Source organism: Protopterus annectens, chromosome 2.part1 (assembly GCF_019279795.1).
Source record: "Protopterus annectens isolate FY-2018-M chromosome 2.part1, PAN1.0, whole genome shotgun sequence".
Classification (NCBI taxonomy): Eukaryota; Metazoa; Chordata; order Ceratodontiformes; family Protopteridae; genus Protopterus; species Protopterus annectens.
In genome coordinates, this window is record NC_056729.1 from 1439630292 (window position 1) to 1439639929 (window position 9638).

The 9638-nt window shown below is 39.9% G+C and overlaps 1 protein-coding gene across 2 annotated transcripts in view; it reads left to right on the forward strand.

Moving 5' to 3' along the window:
- The first annotated feature begins 275 nt into the window (after positions 1–275).
- NOP14 (NOP14 nucleolar protein) overlaps positions 276–9638 on the forward strand; it is a 1083467-nt gene continuing 1074104 nt past the window's right edge. Inside the window, exon 1 of one of the 2 annotated variants that reach the window (XM_044062921.1) lies at positions 276–484. The gene's annotated coding sequence lies outside the window, so the exon portion shown is untranslated. The remainder of the gene's footprint in view (positions 485–9638) is intronic. The other variant, XM_044062920.1, reaches the window with a different exon arrangement.

Here is a 9638-nt window from a genome sequence, read left to right on the forward strand (position 1 = left end):
GTTCTATTTTGGACATTTGATAAATGTGGTAACCCTATTCTGAACAAACATCTACTGAAAACAAAAGTACTACTTATAATCAAGAAACACTCAATTCTCCGGTCTATTATACTATTTTAACATATGCATTTAAAATTTAACAGTGTCCAGAATATATTTAACACTCCTAGAAGAGAACACGTAACCCAACAGTTTATGTATCAGGCAACTGAATAAAGAAACTACTAAATCTAACATCTAGTCACCGGAAACATTAAGCAATTTCCCTTAACATGACCTCTGAACTTTTACGTAACACCGCATGCGTTATCTAGCTGCACAACTTGAAATATGTAATATTACAATTTCTGATTGTATGTGTCTTAAAATCTAATACATTTTTTTATTTCTAATTTTGTACGGGGCTAATGAAACACTTGCTCTTTGGCGTTTTTGTGGTGTGTTCTTCATAGTTTTAACCTCTTGAAGGGATTTAATAATAAAGGTAAGGCAAGCAGTTTGATGAAGTTACTTGCAGTAAGTAAACTTTGAATTAATTTTCCTTCGTACTGTTTTTGTTTAACGTGTCAGTCTGCAACTTGTTTAGTCTAAATAACACACGTTAAGTTAAAAATATTAATAAATATGTAGGAAGAAATATAAGGTGCTATTTGCATAGCTCTCAACTGAATCGGGGACAAATCTGAACAAAATTACGTTCAAATTCATAAATAATCAAGGGAATTTTTTTAAATGTCAGTACTTTTAACTTGAGGGGTCGACAGAGTAAGATACTTTAAACTAATGCATGTTTTGTGAAATAATTTAAACTAATGCATGTTTTGTGAAATAAAAAAAAACTTATAACTCTAATTACTTCCATTATTAAGTGTAATTCATCACCCTCACCCAAAACTCAGCAGTTTCAGAGGGGATTAAGAGGAACAGAGCTAAAATGCGAGTCAAAATTGGGGACAGTTGAGAGGTATGATTTGGGAATGCTTAAAAAGCCAGTACACCGCAAGATGATCACTGTTTTTTTTTAATCTGCCTATGTATGTGAATCTGTTGCATTTAATCAACTGTGAGGGTAGCTTTATTGAATTACTATTGTTGGGATGATCACCTTCTATCATTTGTGTGTGTGTGTCTGTACAGAACATTAAGGCTTTGAGCATCTTCCTGTAAGCAAGAATACAGGGATTGTCTGCGGATTGAACCCAGTACCCCGCCATGCATTCTTCCCAGTTGCCACTCTACTAAATCCAAAAATAGTTTCTAGGCAGGTACATGATTTATTGCAAGACCGGTTTCTTCTTTCAACTGGGAAACCACCTAGATGGTGATTTTGAACACACAATCATCCAATGCAGAACCATTCATTACGCTAGTAATGTATTAGCAACTGAATAGGAAAGAATAGCACTGACCCATTTCTGGGGATTAAACCTGGGAAATCCCACACATATTCCATGCAGTTGTCACTGACACTGGATATGTGTGCGTGTGTGTAGATGGATCTTTATCTGCACAAATGCACACACGTGTGTGTCTGTTTAATATATGTGCATTTTTTTGTATGCATGCATACCACATATATAATTTACTTATAAAGTGGATATAAAAAGTGTACACACCCCTGTTAAAATACCATTTTTTGTGATATAAAAAATTAGACCACAATAAATAATTTCAAAACTTTTCCCACCTTTAATGTGACCTATAACCTGTACAATTCAGTTGAAAAACAAACAAATCTGTTAGGGGGAAAATATAAAAAATAAAAAACATACAATACCCTGGTTGCATAAGTGTGCACACCCTTAAACTAATACTGTGTTGAAGCACCTTTTGATTTAATTACAACATTCAGTCTTCTTGGGTACACACCTGCCATCAATTAAAGAGATTCTGATTAACCTCAAAGTTCAGCTGTCTTAGTAGGATTTTCCTAACATTTACTCAGTTGCCTGGTTCGCAGACAGCTTACAAAGCATCAAAGGAATCTCATTGCTGAAAGGATCCATTCCCGTCATGGTATTAGAAACCCAAAAGATTTGGAGAAATTTGAAAGGTATCATTCAGGAGAAGGCTACAAAAATTTTCCACAGCATTGGATATACCATGGAACACAGTGAGGACAGTCATCAAAAAGTGCAGAAAATGTGGGACAACAGTGACATTGCAAAGAACTGGACATCCCTCCAAAATTGATGAAAAGATGAGACGAAAACCGGTCAGGGAGGCTACCAAGAGACCTACAGCAGCACTGAGGGAGCTGCAGGAATTTCTGCAAAGTACTGGTTGTGTACTACATGTGACAACACTCTCCCGTATTCTCCATATGTCTGGACTATGAGGTAGGGTTGCAAGACAGAAGCCTTTTCATACACAGAAAAACATCCAGGGCCAGCTAAAATTTGCAAAACAATACAGCATGTCTCCCAAAAGCATGTGGGGAAAAATGTGTTATGGTCTGATGAGACCAAGGTTGAACCTTTTGGCCACAATTCCAAAAGATACATTTGGTGCAAAAACAACACTTTGCATCACCAAAAGAACACCATCCCCACGGTGAAGCATGGTGGTGGCAGTATCATGCTTTGGGGTTGCTTTTAATCAGCTGGAACTGGGGCTTTAGTGAAGGTGGAGGGAATTATGGACAGTTCTAAATACCAGTCACTTTTGGCCCAAAGCCTTCAGGGGTCTGCTAGAAAGCTGAAGAGGAATTTCACCTTTCAACATGATAATGACCCCAAGCATACAACCAAATCAACAAAAAGAATGGCTTCACCAGAAGAAAATTAAAGTTTTGGAATGGCCCAGCCAGAGCCCAGACCTAAATCCAATAGAAAATCTGTGGGGTGATTTGAAGAGGGCTGTACACAAGAGATGCCCTCGCAATCTGACAGATTTGGAGTGCTTTTGCAAGGAAGAGTGGGCAAATATTCCCACATCAAGATGTGCCATGCTGATAGACTCCTACCCAAGAAGACTGAGTGCTGTAATTAAATCAAAAGGTGCTTCAACAAAGTATTGGCTTAAGGGTGTGCACGCTTATGCAACCAGCTTATTGTATGTTTTTTGTTTTTCAATTGAATTGTACAGGTTGCAGGTCTTATTAAAGGTGGGAAAAGTTTTGAAATGATTTATTATGGTCTCATTAGTTTATATCACAAAAACCTGAAATTTTAACAGAGGTGTGTACACTAATTTTTATATATATATATATAAGTAAATGTTTGTGTCTTCATATATAGATGTATGTATGTGTTGATGTATATATGTTCATAGTACTAGGCTATCTGCCCAAGGGCATTTATAAGCCTAGCCAGAGTGTGTTGGCTTTCGCCACCCCATTGAGTAATTAACTGATCCTCTGTCAAACATAGCCAATGAAGTGATCCCAGGGGTGTATTTTCTGTTACCCATCTACTCGTCAAGGTTTCTCTGTTGGTGTGTTAGTGAGGGGCTCTGCCTAATGTAGTTTGGAATTTTGTTCCAAAGCATGGAGAGACTCTGACAGGAATCTATCCCTCCAGCATGTTCTATTTATTGTTGTGGTGAGGTTTAGCTCACTAGAGTGTGTGGCAGTGACTTGGCTTTCTTTAGGTGGAGCATGTCCATCAATTCTGAGTTGGACATGGCTTTGTAAGTCAGGCAGAGATCACCTCTGAGTAAGCGATATGCCACTAAGTACAGCCGGAGTTTTTTCAGTCGGGCTGCATAGGACATGTGTTTGAGGCTAGTAATCCTCTTGGTGAGGTACTTTTGTGGTCTTTCCAGCTGTTGGAAGTGTTGGGGCATTGTACTCTATGATGGGTCTGACTAGTGATGAGTAGAGGGGCACTAATAACCTCTTTATTTCTAGATGCGAACCCTTTAGTTATTAGATGGGCCACATAGGATTTCCTCACTACTTTGGCAATATGATTGTCAAAGGAGAGATTACTATCTACCTGGGTTCCCAGATCTCTTATTACCTCTTCTGTATTAAGGGGGCTGCCACCTATGTGGTAATTCATGGGTGTTTTGTTTTTCCCCAAATGGGATGACTATGCATTTTTTGGCATTTAGCTTGAGGCCATGACTTTGACACCAGGTGTCCGTCTCAGTAAGGCCCTTTTGGAGGATGTCCGTGTCAGCCAGGGAGTCAGTTATGGCTCCCAGTTTGCAGTCATCAGTGAACCTGGTTAGCCATAGTGTTCCTGTGTTTGCTTGTAATTCTGAGAAGTATATGCCGAACAGTAGGGGTCCCAGGACTGAGCCTTGCGGGACACCACTTGTGTTTGGTTTAGAGTCGGACCTGGAGCCCGCTATTCTTACCGTGTGAGTTCTGTCTGTAAGCCAGTTGGCAATCCATCTCGTGATGTAGGGGTTTATGTTCAGGCTGGTGAGTTTTTCTGTAATATCCGAGTGGGGAATGGTGTCTAAAGCCTTGGCAAGGTCAAGGTAGGCTGTGTGAACAACCTTTCCCTCGTCTATGGCCTTGGTGACTGTTTCGAAGAAGTCAACCAGGTTTAGTAGGCATGATCTGCCCCTAACAAAGCCGAAGTGGGTTGGGTCAAGTGTTTGGAGGTTCCAAATGTCTTTGTTAATGAATTCCATGATCATGCGCTCCATAGCCTTGCAGACCAGGCTAGTCAGGCTTATGGGGCGATAGTTGCCAGGGTCAGTTGTGGCCCCTCCTTTGTGGAATGGAATAACCGTTGCTGTGCACCATTCTATGGGCACGTAACCTGTGGAGAGGCTGAGGTTGAACAGCGTGTTTAGGTGGGGGGGGATTAGTTCATTCTGTAGTTCATGCAAGACGCAGCATGGGACACCATCTGGCCTCATTGACGCAGTGTTTTTGGCTTTTGAAAGGGCTGTTTTCACCTGTGTCTCTGTGATTTCTGGGACACTACACTTTTCCGGTATTGTTGTGGGCCCTTTGGGGGGTGAAGTTTGTACTGAATCTATCTGCCAGGGTGTTGGCAAAATCAGTAGGTTCAGTATATTTTGTGCTATTTTGCACTAGTTCATTGCATATCTGCGAGTTGCCACTTATATTCTTAACATAGCTAAAGAAGGCTTTGTGGTTATCTTTTGAATCCTTGGCTATTTTTCTTTTGAAGTTAGCCTTGGATGATTTTATGAGGAACCGTAGTTTCTTACTGATACTGATCAGGGATGTCTTTCCTTCTTGGGATTTGCTTTTTTTTCTGAACTAGTTTCCTCCTTCTATTGTATAGCCTGTTTATGGCAGGGGTCCACCAGACTGGGTTCCTTGAGTCTTGGTTTTGCTCTAGGGATGGCACGATCCATGCATCCTTGTAGGTGCTCATAGAGTGCATTTGTAAAGGTTTCTGCATCTTGGGCAGTATTATCCTTTAGCGTGGGGGCTGTGAAGCTTATCGTCTCTGTCTTAAGTAAGGTGAAGTTTGCTTTAGAAAAGTTTTTTACTGTGGTTTTCTTAGTTGGGGGTGGTGGTGGGGTGTGGACATCCAGGGTGATTAGTTTATGGTCTGATCTAACCAGTGACTGGTTGACCTCTGGTGTGGAACACCTGTCGCCCATGTTGGTGATGACCAGGTCCAAAATGTTTGCACCTCTGGTAGGGGAGTTTACCAGCTGATCCAGGGCATTTTGAGTTGATGAATTCCAGAAAGCGCTGGGCCTGAGAGTTTGTACTCGAGTAGTTTTCACAGTTGATGGTAGGGTAATTGAAATCGCCCAATAGCAGGGTGGTACGGTAGGACCTTCATGTTTTCCAGTGTCTCCAGAAAGGTGGAGTGGTGGTCCTGGGTCATGGAGGGTGATCTGTAGCAGGCCACAATTTGCATTGCAGATTTGCCTGATGTTAGTTGCACATGGATGATTTCGGAGGTATCATGGTGCGCCAATAACCTGGAGGTGTAGGTATCCTTGGTGAATATGGATACACCCCCTCCTTTTGTGTTTCTGTCTGTGTTCTATGGCCGAAACGTGTGGTATGAGTTGTAGCCCAGTAGTTGTGGGGTGCTTTCTGGAGCCTTGAACCAGGTTTCAGTTACTGCACAAATGTTGACATTCTCCATACTGAGGAGTGCTTCGAGTGCGTACATTTTGAGATTTAAACTCCTGTGTTGAGTAGCATAACCCTCAGTTTTTTGTTAATGGTTTATATATAAACGTGTGTGTGTGTGTGTATGTATGTATGTATGTATGTGTATGTGTATATATATATATATATATATATATATATATATATATATATATATATATATGTGTGTGTGTATATATATATATATATATATATATATATATATATATAAATGTGTATGTATGTGCATCAGTGGCGGCTGGTGACTTCAAATCAAAGGGGGGCTGCAGGAGACAGCTGAAGGGTGGGGTCAGTGGGAGTAGGTGTGGTCAACTAGAAAGGGGAGGAGCTATGTTCAAAACCACAAAAACTGTAACTTTAATTAAATACGCTGCCCTGGGTGCCAAACCATCATTATGAGGGTCCAATCAAGACAAAATGAAGTATAGAAGAAAAAACATATTTCAATCCATTGGCTGCACGACAGCTTACTTAATATCTAGATAGAAACAAAAAGGTTATGAGGCATGAAAAAATAAATGACTTCTTAAATAACATTACTGGAATGCTAGTCAAAATCAAGTGTAAGAAAAACAAGCAGCACTCAACTCAATCCACTTCTCCTTGTACTCCAGGTCTAATTAAGTACCATGCTGTGGAAGTAGCAATCTCTGTGATACCCCCACTTGTAAAAATGTTTATCCAAAAAAGACCTGCTGCCTGACAACAACTATCTACTTGTTTCATGGGGAAAACATGATCAAACAGGAAATGAGCTCAACATACATTGCTTAAAGGATTACTGCACAGGATATGGACCACACGTGATAGATTGGCATTCTGTTTAGTTTGCAGGTAAAACCTGTAATGAGCTCTTAAAATAATGTAATCCTGTCCTTTATTACAAATACTGTCATATGCATTTCAATACCCAAGGTTTATATGTTATCTAGTTATGTAAGTATTATCTGCATGGCAACAACAGAAAGGCTTTCAATGTTGGCAATTCTTTAACAATATGCTTATTAAAAACTTACTTGCATCTTACAATCTCCGACAAGCTTACCAGATGGTCATTAAAGCATTGCTACTTAAACACAGAGCAACAGGCACTTTCTGAATAATAATAAGCATAAATCAACTGTATAAAAATATGACAGAAACCAGAACATTCTGCAAAATCAAGGACAGATGAAAAGCCATTGTAGTACTTGTGTCTGCCTTGGATGGGGGGATAGTCTGCACATTTACACTGCATAACTGCTCCTTGCCTTGCTTGGACACATCCAGAGTCACTACATGGGGGGAGTGGGGTGCAACAAGTATGTCACAATTTGAAATGTCTCTGGCTGACTGCGATGGCCCTGACACATTTGTCATACCTCTCAATCTCAGAGCAAGAAATCTGGACAAAGCCATACATAGAAGTGGGACAAAGGCCCAAAAATAAGAACAATTTTTAAATATTGCTCTTATAAACTTAGAAAGATAATAGAATAGTAGGTCTTGCATTAGTACACATTTTCTGAAGGGTATGAAATTTGAAACTGAAATGTCTTGTCATTTATTTTCTAACTTCAGTCTTTAATGATTTAATTTGCCAAAAAAACCCAGAATTTTATGAAAAATAGACCAAAAATGTGATTCAAAAATATAAAATAGCCACACAATACAGCTGGGAACCTGTCAAAGAAGGGACACTTTTTAATATTAGTACTGCTAACTTGAGCAGCTGACAAAATAAAATAATCTACATGCATTTCTGAAATAAAAGTAATCTATAACTGATTATTACAGTTATTTATTAATTGTAAACCCTCCATGTTTTCTTCCAAAATTGCCATTTTGCTGAGGGATTATTAGGGGAAGAACAACATTTTGAGCCAAAATCGGGGACAGTTGAGAGGTTTCGATAGGCCTAATTCTATAAAGCAATTTATTTGCATGTACCTGTCAACCTGTTAATGCAGGAAATCTGGACAAGGCCAAATATATGGGGGGGAACATATAAACAGCACTAAAAATTGCTCTTGTAAAAACTCAATCTTCTATAGTCCACCAGTATCAGTACATATGCACAATCTCTGAAGAAATAAGTCATCTAAATAATTCCACATTAAAGAGATCTGTAACTAATGAAGAGGTTGCTGCTAGCAAACAACTTTGTATTTCATTGTTTCATCTACAAATAAAAGTGCCCGTTACCCTTGAGGAATAAATTGCCTATCTTACACTAAAAAAAAATAAGCTAGCAATATTGCAATAGGGAATGGATGGTAAACTGATAACAGGTTCATAGTTACTAGGTATCTTCGCCAAAAAGGAGTGCAGCATCCACCCCCTTTGCAACATAGTACAGTATCAGCAATGCCTCTATCTACTGTGGGAGTAGAACCCACAGCCTTCTGCATCAAAAGCAAGTTTACTACCTGTTGTGTTATTAACAATGCAAGCAGACTCGGCATAAGAAGCACTAAACTTTTGCTCCCCTGCAGCTCTCGGCTCCTTGTAAAATCTACTCACTCAGCTGTATCTTTGAACTTTGCAGCACAAAGAAATCTGGAAAAAGCCAAAGTTTATTGCGGGGGGGGGGGGGCAAAAACCAGGGACACATTTTAAACATTGCTTATACAATGTTGGAAAGTTTCTAGAATAAAATGCTGTGTTACCACCATACATTTCACTGCCAAGCCTTAAACCCAAGACCCTGTGCAAAACAGTCAGAGCAACATACCACTATGCCAAATCAGCTTTTTTGTGAAAGAGGAAAGTCAGAAACTTAAATGGCTACCATTTGGTGAATTCAGTTCTCACCATAGCACAGCTGTCAACCTCTTAGCACAAAACACCTGAACAAAGCCAATAATGGGTGAATACAGCCCCCAAACATTCAGTGAATTCAGTTCTCACCATAGCTCTCAACCTCTTAGCAAAAAACACCCAGACAAAGCCAGTAATGGGAGAATATAGCCCCCAAACATATTCAGTGAATTCAGTTCTTACCATAGCTCTCAACCTTAGCACAAAACCTGGATGAAGCCAATAATGGGGGAATACAGTCCCAAAAATAGGGACACATTTCAAATATCCATCTTATACACTTAGAAAATTGCTAGAATAAAAGCTTTTGTGTTACCATGCACTTTCTGAAGAATATGAAGTCTGATATTCAAATGCATGTCATTTTTAACATTTGTTAACCAGGAAAGCCTGACTTGGAACAAAAGCTAATTTTTAGCAGAGGCCCAGGGACAAGCACTCCAGACAGACACATGAAGATGGGAGGACACTAGAGGAAACAAACATAGGGAGGGCATACAGACTCCACACAGAAGGTAAGGCACCGTAGCCAAGAATCAAACCAGAGAACCTGTAGCTGTCAGGCAACAATGCTACCACTGCACCAATGCACTACTGGCTTTGCAAGGACACAAAAATACAGAAGCCACAGATTTTATGAGGAATAGAACAAGTTGTTGTGTCTTTCGGCTTTTCCCGGTTAGGGGTCGCCACAGCAGAACTCCGGTCCGCTAATGATTGGCAGTTGATTTTTTATGTGTCGAGTTGCTGGCCCTGACACACAACCTTCAGGGTA